This window comes from Rhinopithecus bieti, unplaced genomic scaffold (assembly GCF_001698545.2).
Source record: "Rhinopithecus bieti isolate Rb0 unplaced genomic scaffold, ASM169854v2 scaffold_4553, whole genome shotgun sequence".
Lineage (NCBI taxonomy): Eukaryota > Metazoa > Chordata > Mammalia > Primates > Cercopithecidae > Rhinopithecus > Rhinopithecus bieti.
Window position 1 is genome coordinate 3,648,016 of NW_016804694.1, and position 9,407 is coordinate 3,657,422.

Sequence of the window (9,407 nt, forward strand, 5' to 3'; positions counted from 1 at the left end):
AAAAAAAAAAAAAAAAAAAAAAGATGAGTATATCTTCCAGATTTGTTGCTCCTGTATCATTATTGATTAAGCTTTTTATCCTTAAAGTTTATTTTGTTTGATATTGATGTAATTATACCAGCTTTTTTCAGGTTACTATTTTCAGATGTATCTTTTCCATTTTATGACTTTCATCCTTTTGGCTTCTCCTATTTTAGATTTTGTTCTTGTAAAGAACATTTAACTATGTTTTATTTTAATGTATTCTGAAAGTCTGTTTTTTAAAACTGGTAATTTTGACCTATTTACATTAATTGTAACTATTAATATTTTGGAAATACTTCTACTCCCTGCCCTCTTTTAAAATTTATTGACTTATCTATTTCTATACATTATTTTGTATTCTTTTCAAATATGTCTTGTCTTTGTATGTAATCTTTTTTCATGTCTGTATTTTTCTCGAGACATTAAAAAATATTTTATATTTTGCAACATAATTTCACTATCTGAAAAAAATGGGGGAGTCTCATTCTGCTTGGTGCTGTCTCTCTCAACTCTTGCCCTGAGTGGCTTGTTTCTTCCTGTTTTTTACATTTTTGGATTGGAAAGTAATGCACACACATCTATTTGTGGGAATGCTGGACAGCCTTGGTTGAGAAACTGTTTATTTATTTCTATGTGGTGCCTAGGAGTTTCACCAGCTTGGGACAACTTTATGTTAGTTTCTCAGAGGATAGAATTTCCAAAACTTCATAGATGGTATAAACTCAAGCCCCAAACCTATGTAAGGATAAGCTAGTTGTAAATTCCCAAGGGAGAATTTGCTCCCCGCAGCCCAGAGCCTCAACCAAGGTAGCTGACTTTCTTTTCTAGTCCACTTTTTCCCTGAGGGCTTAGCCCTTGATTCACCTGATATTAAACAAGGTTGGGGATGGGGTAGGTCTCATTTCCAGTCTCTCACCCTTGTGAAGGATCCAAGGCCTTATTTATTTATTTATTTATTTTTGGTTATTAAAAAAACAAAGCCCCATAGAAGCTATGGTTTCAGGTTGCTTTTTATTTTAGTTTCTATGCTTTAAAAAAATTGAGATATAACATATACTCAGAAAAGTGCACAAATCTTAAGTGCACCATTCAATGAATGTTTCCATATGATACACTCTTGTAACTATCTCCATGGTCAAGATGTGGAACACTTTCTGTATCCCACGTGATTCCTTTGTGCTTAATCCAGCCAGTAACACCTCCCTCCCACCCATGAAAGTAATCACCATTTGACTTCTATCACTGTATATTAGTTTTGCCTGTTTTTGAACTTCATATAAATGGGATGGTACAGCATATATTCTCTATTTCTGGCTTCTTTTGCTCAGTGTTATATTTATGAGATTCATCTTTGCAGTTGTGACACATTCGTTCTTTCATTTCAACTTCTCGTTGCTCTATAGTATTCTGTAATATGGATTTAGTACAGTTTATTTGTTCATACTACTCTTGAGGGCATTTAGATTGTTTATAGCTTTTGGTTATACACTAAGCATTCTTGTAAATTTTTTTGGTGGACTTAAGCACTGATTTGGTGGATATATACTCCAAAGGGAAATTGTCAAGTCATAGATTATGAATATATTTAGCTTTAATAGAAATTGTCTTTTTAGAGTTTGTCTCTGAACTAGGAGCCAGACAAGTTCATGCATTACATTTGATTGAAATGTCTCTTTAAGTTTTAAAAATCATTTCCCACTCCCCACTCTTTGTTTTGGCTGGCAACTTTTTCATTGTGTTAAGATATATTAACATAGCATTTACCATTTTAACCATTTTAAGTGTACAATTTAGTGGCATTAGGTACATTCACAATGTTGTATAACCATCACAATGATCTGTTTCCAAAACTCTTTCATCATCTCAAACTAAAACTCTCTACCAATTATACAGTAATTCTCCAATGGTAGTGCTAAGTCTCAAGAGTGTGAGTCAAGATGCAGGAGGCAGAATTCTGAAGAGCATGCTTGCCGAGCAGTATGCCCAGTCACTTGCCCTGGAGTGATCTGAGACCTAGTTAGAGTTGGGCTGTCTTCTCAGAAACCTACCATCAAGTGGCCATTATAGTGAAGCCAGAGTATGATTTGTAATGACAGGGCAAGTTGGATCACACTCCTGAACAGCAATCAGTTTTGGAAGCACAACATACGTAACACTAATTTTTTTGAGGCAAAGTTGCTTTGGGTCAAACAGTGGTTTCAGATCGTATTTGGGAACCAGGGCTATTTGCAGTCAGGGCAGTGTTCCTTGTCTTGGCGCATCCAAGGGTGGTTTAGGACAGATTATGTAAATTATTAAAAAGCTTTCTTCTGTTAGTTTCCAATTGTTCTTTCTGTCCTGTGATCCTAGGGCTGATAGCACTTTTCTCCTTGGCCAGCTGGCTCCCTTTTAAGCTTTGCCAATGGGTGTGCTGGAAGGATGCTGGAGGAGAGAGAAGGGACTTGCTCTTTCCTGATTTGCCTCCTATTCCTGACACTACTGCATCCACAACAACTCTTCACTCTGGCAGCAGCACTTAGTCACAGGCCTGGCTTTCCCAGCCCTTCCAGAGCCAGCCCCATGTGCCTTTCATGGTACCAGCATCGTGTGTTCCTTCTCTGAGCTCCTGATGTAGCAGCGCCAGCTGGGCAGCCCCCTCACTTCTCTGCTCCAAGTTCTAATAACTCCATCCTCCTCCCAAGTCCTAGGGATGCCAGCTGCTTCCTGCTGTTACTGTTATATCTCTGTGTGCCGTCAGTGTCCCTGTTAGCATTTTGGGTCCTTTTAAGGGAGGAGACCATCCCTCATATTGTCTTATGCCCAATTTCTGCCTCCAAAGAAAGAAGTAAAAACTAAAAGGCAGAAATGAAATCCACAGGCAGACAGCGTGCACCACGCCCTGGGCCTGGTAGTTAAAGATCGACCCCTGACCTAACCATTTATGTTATCTATAGATTCCAGACATTGTATGGAAAAGCACTGTGAAAAGCCCTGTCCTGTCCTGTCCTGTCCTGGTGCATGCAGCCCGCAGTCATGTACCCACTGCTTGCTCAGTCAACCATGACCCTCTCACGCGGAAAGGGACGGGAATTGCTCACTCGGGGAGCTCGGTTTTTGGAGGATACGCCCAGCTGAATAAAGCCCTTTTCTTCCGCAACTCAATGCCTGAGGGGTTCTTGTCTGTGGCTTGTCCTGCTACACTTTAACTGTATTTAACCCATCCTCCATATTAAATTCTCTAATTCTATTTGTTACAATAGCTGGTGTGTCTTCCGTTTTCCTGACTGGAGCCTAACTGATAACTTCTGTCTTGATAGATGTACCAATGGAATAGAAAACCAAGGAAATGTTATGATCCAAGTTAAACACTGTTAAATAATTAATGAGTATTAACAATTCTGTCAACAAAATCAACTTGGGGCCGGATGCAGTGACTCAATGCCTATAATCCCAGCACTTTGGGAGGACAAGGCAGGTGGATCACTTGAGCTGAGGAGTTTGACACCAGCCTGGCCAACATGGCAAAATCCTGTCTCGGATAAAAATACAAAAATTAGCAGGGGATGGTGGTGCACGCCTGTAATCCCAGTGAAAGGAGAGGCCAGCTAGGCTTCTTAAGTCGAGTAAAGGCTCAGAAAGCTGTGAAACTCACTCATTTCCTGCATCAAGCCTTACTTTAGTCCTAGATAAATAATATTGAAGATATATGTTTAAAATATTCTTAACACCAGGATTTGTGCTTGTGTTTTCTTCCCCAAGAAAGCTATAAACAGCGAAAATTTTGCTGTAAGCTTCCCTGTGTCCTCTCTCCCTTCCCCACGCTGAAACTAAAAGGAATGTTAATTGCCCATTTGTCTATGATCAGCAGACCTTATCTATGCTTCCAATTCCGATTCCTTGTAAAAATACTTTGTAAAATCCTGTGAGATCCTGTCTCCTTTGCCATGCCGCTGCAAAGTCATAAAGTAGATGAAACCTATGTTGCAATTCCGGTTTTCCTCACGATCTAAGACTTTTAATTGTTTTTGTTTCTTGCTCTAGTAACATCTCCCCACCGCACCCGCACGTATTTCCTGCCTTAAAAAGTATAAAAGTGATAAAAGAATCTAACACTGGCTACCTGCTCAGGACCCCTTCCACGCTGTGGAAGCTTTGTACTGTCACTCTGCTCAATAAAGCCTGCAGCTTTTTTTCTCTTAGTCCATGTCTCCATCACTCGCCGCAGGCAGCTGCCACGCCAATTCTTTGGCGTGGCTAAGGCAAAACCTTTAGCGTTACACCAGCTACTTGGGAGGCTGAGGCAGGAGAATCCTTTGAACCTGGGAGGCGAAGGTTGCAGTGAGCCAAGACCGTGTCCACTCCAGCCTGGGCCACAGAGTGAGACTCTTGTCTAAAAAAAAAAAACCAAAAAAATCAACTTGGCTCTACAGAAACACAAGCACATTAGTAGTTGCCAGAGCTGTGGAGACGGGGAATGGGATGACTGCTAATGGGTATAGGGATGCTTTCTGAGGTGATGAGAATATTATGGAATTAGATAGTGGTCATGATTGCACAAGTCTGTGAATATGCTAAAAACCAATAAATGACACACTTCACAAGGTTAATTTTGTGGGATGTGGATTATATCTTAATTAAAACAAAATTTAAAAATCAATGTAACTGTCTCCTAGTCCCTGGCATGCCTCTAAGGCACTTCTTTAGTATTCAGTCTTTTTCTTACTGAGTTATAGGAATGGTCTTAGTCCTCAAGGACTAGCGAGTCTTCTCAAGAAGAGATGGAGTCCTTGCCAAGACAGGATGCTTTACTTTGTGTGGCCTCAACTATTCATGACATCTTATAGAGGTAGTATTTGCAGTGACATTATTTTGCCACTTGTTGAACATAAGAGGAAGGTGGCTGAGCCCACTTGGTTGCCCGCTGACACAGGACATCTGTGCAGAGGAATGTGTACATCTAAGTTTCTTACCCTTGGCATTGATGGCAGTGTGGGTCATTGTGATTATGTGGAGTGGCCCAATTCAGCAAGGATTAATCAAGTTTGTTTTGCACATGTTCTTTGATCAGAATTCAGACACAGGGATGGAATTGAGGCACAGGGATTGTGTATGGGACAGTATCAGTGAAGATCCCAGTAGGGTGAGATACCCCAGCAGTCCCAGTGGTGGGAAGTCGTCACCACCACTAGGGCTGAAGGGACCAGGGAAGAAAATTGTGCTTTCAGAGCCCAGTAAAAACTGAAGCCATGTGGAAGGGCTCTACCAGAAATGCAACCTCCAAGCAAGGAGGGAATGGGAAAGAAATACCCCACTTTCTCACTCCTGTAGCTCTCCTGTCTTCTCTTAGTGCTTCCTCTTGGGTTAAACCCAACTGGAAGTCAGAGAATGAGGGAATCCCACTATGTAGGGCATGGAAGAGAAAAGTAGAGAACGGTTGGCAGGATATGGAGTGTCTGGCAATATGGCTTTGATGGAGTGACAGGGATTATTCATAATTAAAGTCATGTAAATAATTTTCACAATCAGAGCTTTTGGCACATTGCTGACTGTTGCTGTATCCATTTTTCCTTCCTTCTGGTTCTATGGAGAAAGTTTCCACCTGTCTTCAAAACCGAGGTCCTCCAAATGGGCTGTTGATTCCATGCCTACCTGTCTTCTCAGTGACCTTGTTCCACCAGTTTTCCTTTCTCCTGTATCTTCAGTGTTGTCCTCTCCACTGGGTCCTTCTCACCAGCAGTATCATATGCTCTCATGCTTTCCTTGTCAACGGAAACTTTCCCAATTCTCCCTTCACTTCTCATTTACAACCAGACTTCTCCAAACGCTTGTACATGGTATCTTCACTTTCCCATCTCCTATTAATGTTTCTTTCCCCCATTTCTGGCTCATATTATTTCTGGCACGAATTATTATTTTTTAGCAGGCTTATTGAGATAAAATTCACGTACCATACAGTTCACCCATTTAAAGTGTACATCTCAGTGCTTTTCAGTATATTCACAGAGCTGCACTACCATCACTGCAATCAATTTAGAACGTCTTCCTCACCCAAAAGAAACTCGTCCTCATTAGTCTCTATTTCCTCTCGACCCTCCCAGCCCCGAGGCAACCCCAAATTTCCTTTCTGCCTCTATAGACATGCCTATTCTGGAAATTTCATACAAATAGAATCATACAATATATGTTCTTTGGTGACTAGCTTCTTTCTCTTAGTGGAGTGTTTTCAAAATTTATTCATAGTAGCCTATATATCAGAACTTAATTTCTTTTTTTCTTTTTAAAGAAACAACGAGGTCTTGCCCTGTCACCCAGGCTGGAATGCAGTAGTGTGAATATGGCTCACTGCAGCCTCTAGTTCCAAGGCTCAAGCAATCCCTCTGTCTCACAAAACTTCGTTTCTTTTTATTGCTGAATAATATTCCATTGTATGGTTATGCCACATTGTATCTATCCGTTCACCAGTTGATGGACATTTGGGTTGTTTCCGCTCTTTGGCTACTGTAAAGAATGCTGCTGTGAACATAAGTGTCCAAGGTTTTTTTTTTGGACTTAAGTTTTCATTTCTCTTGGGTATGTATACCTAGGAATGGAATTACTGCCTCCTAACTCCATGTTATACTCTTTGAAGAACTGCCAGGCTGCTTTCCAAAGCGACTGTATCATTTTTCATTCCCACCAGCAGTGTATGAGGGTTCCAGTTGCTCTACACCCTTGCCAACACTTGCTATTATTTGTCTTTTTGATGATAGCTGTCCTGGTGAGTGTGAAGTGGTATCTCAGGGTGGTTTTGACGTATGTTTTCCTATTAGCTAGTGATGTTGAGCATCTTTCATGTGTTTCTTTTTATGTTTTTGAGATGGGGTCTCACTGTGTCCCTCAGGCTGTGGAATGCAGTGGCGCCATCTTGGCTCACTGCAACCTCTGCCTCCTGGGTTCAAGCAATTCTCCTGCCTCAGCCTCTCAAGTAGCTGGAATTACAGGCGCGTGCCATCACGCCGAGTTAATGTTTGTATTTTTAGTAGAGACGGGGTTTTGCCTGTTGGCCAGGCTGATCTTGAACACCTGACCTCAAATGATCTGCCTCCCAAAGTGCCTCTCAAAGTGCTGGGATTACAGACGTGAGCCACTGTGCCCGGCCTCCTGTGCTTATTAACCTTTTGTATGCTTTCCTTTGGAAGCAGGTATTCAGATCATTTGCTCATTTTAAAATTGGATATTTGTCTTTTTATTTTTGAGTTGTAATAATGTTTTATAGATACTGGTTCCTTATCAGATATGTGATTTACATTTTTTTTCCTCCCATTCTTTGGGTTTTCTTTTCAATGTCTTCATGGTGTTCTTTGATGCACAAAAGTTTCTGATTTTGATGACGTCTAATTTATCAATTTTTTTCTTTTGTTCTGCTTTTGGTGTCACATCTAAGATAACTTTGCCTTATCCAAGGTCATGAAGATTTATGCCTATGTTTTCCTCTAAGAGTTTTTTTTAGTTTTAGTTCTGAAATTTTAGGCCTATGATCCATTTTGAGTTTATCTGTTTGTATGGTGTATGGAGAAGGTGCCATTTCCTTCTTTTGCAAGTGGATATTCAGTTGTCCCGGTACCAGTTGTTGAATCCCATTAACTTTATTATTATATGGTATTGGAAACATATGGAAAAATTTATATGGCATTCTCCCATTTGTTTTGTGGGTATATTCTTTTCAAAAGATTACTGTGTTATTTTGTCGAGGTTTCTGGATGTATCATGCGGATGCCAAGATAAACATGTGTGTTCATTCTGCCAAGTTAACTAGAGTGTCTGGTTCCTGAGGGGATTTCAAAGCTGGGATGTATAAACACATATGTCCAATCTGCCGTGATTAGCTGGAATTGTCTACGTGCTTAACACTCATTTTCCCTGTTAGACTGAAGTGGCTTCCAGCCTCCATTACCATTCCAATGTTTAGCACTGCATTGAATAAAGTGAAAAAGACGAACTGAATGAATGATGGAGCGAGGTCAGGAGAGTCAGTGGGCATGGAGAGGATCACAGAATGTCTTTGGTTAGAAGGAGGGACACCATGTCTCCTTGGACTAAAAAATGATGAGAATGCATTCAAATACAGATTACATGGTCAAGAAGGGAACACATGGTGGCAAAACATGGGGAATATGGGACTTCCCAAGGCTTTTCTGGAGAGAAGTTTGCATGGACAGACTTGAGATCCTCTGCAGATGTATTCTTGAAAGCCCAAAGTGGCTGCTACTATTTACATTTTTTTTTTTTTTTTTGAGACAGGGTCTTGCTCTGTTGCCCAGGCTGGAATGTAGTGAACATAGCTCACTGCTGCCTCCTGGGTTCAAGCAATCCTCTTGCCTCAACCTCCTGATTAGGTAGGACCACAGGCATGCACCACCATGCTTGGCAAAATTCTAAAATATTTATTGTAGAGATGGGGTCTCACCATGTTGCCCAGGCTGGTCTCAAATTCCTGGGCTCAAGCAATCCTCCCTCCTCAGCCTCCCAAAGGGCTAGGATTACAGGTATGAGCTACTGCACCCGGCCCTGATTTACTTTTACTGTTTTTTTTTTTAGAGATGAGGTCTTGTGCTGTCACCCAGGCTGGAGTTCAGTGGCATGATCATGGCTCCTGCAGCCTTGAACTCCTGGGCATGAGCAATCGTCTTGCTTCAGCCTCCTGAGTAGCTGGGATTACAGGCACGAGACACTGCATTCAACTACTTTTCTTTGTCCTAAAATGAGTGTATTTTGTGGGCATGTCAAAAGACACTGAACTTTATAAACCAGTTTTCTTTTCTGAAGTTGACTAGTTCTCAACTTCTTCCTAAAGCATTTGCTAGTAGAAGAGTTTAGAAAGACAAAGTGCAGGCATTTTGAATCAGACAAAACTGATTTCAAATGGTTTTTCCAACTACTGTGTGACCTAGGAAAATTTCTTATACTTTCTGAGCCTCAGTTTTCTCTGCTGTGAAATGGGGAACATAATATTACTCATCCCAAGATCAGTGTTTAACTAAATGAGTTAGTATGTGTGAAGCTCTTAAATTGATACCTGTTACACAACACCATGCTCAATTAAAAACTTTATCTAATTTCACTCTCCAAACCAATATTCTAGATTGTCTTCTTTTGAAACCACATCTCATTTTCAACTTCTGACATCATCTTCTCTCCACCCCTTCAGCCTTCTTTCTTTTCACCCATATGAATATCAAGGTAGATTTCTTTCTTTTTTTTTTGAGACGGAGTCTCTCTCTGTCGCCCGGGTTGGAGTGCAGTGGCCAGATCTCAGCTCACTGCAAGCTCCGCCTCCTGGGTCTACGCCATTCTCCTGCCTCAGCTTCCCGAGTAGCTGGGACTACAGGCGCCCGCCACCTCGCCCGGCTGGTTTTTTTTTTTTT

At 41.1% G+C, this 9,407-nt stretch overlaps 1 protein-coding gene across 1 annotated transcript in view; it reads left to right on the forward strand.

The window, feature by feature from the left end:
- The window catches only part of DNAH8 (dynein axonemal heavy chain 8), a 333,448-nt gene that overhangs the window by 82,600 nt on the left and 241,441 nt on the right, over positions 1–9,407 (forward strand).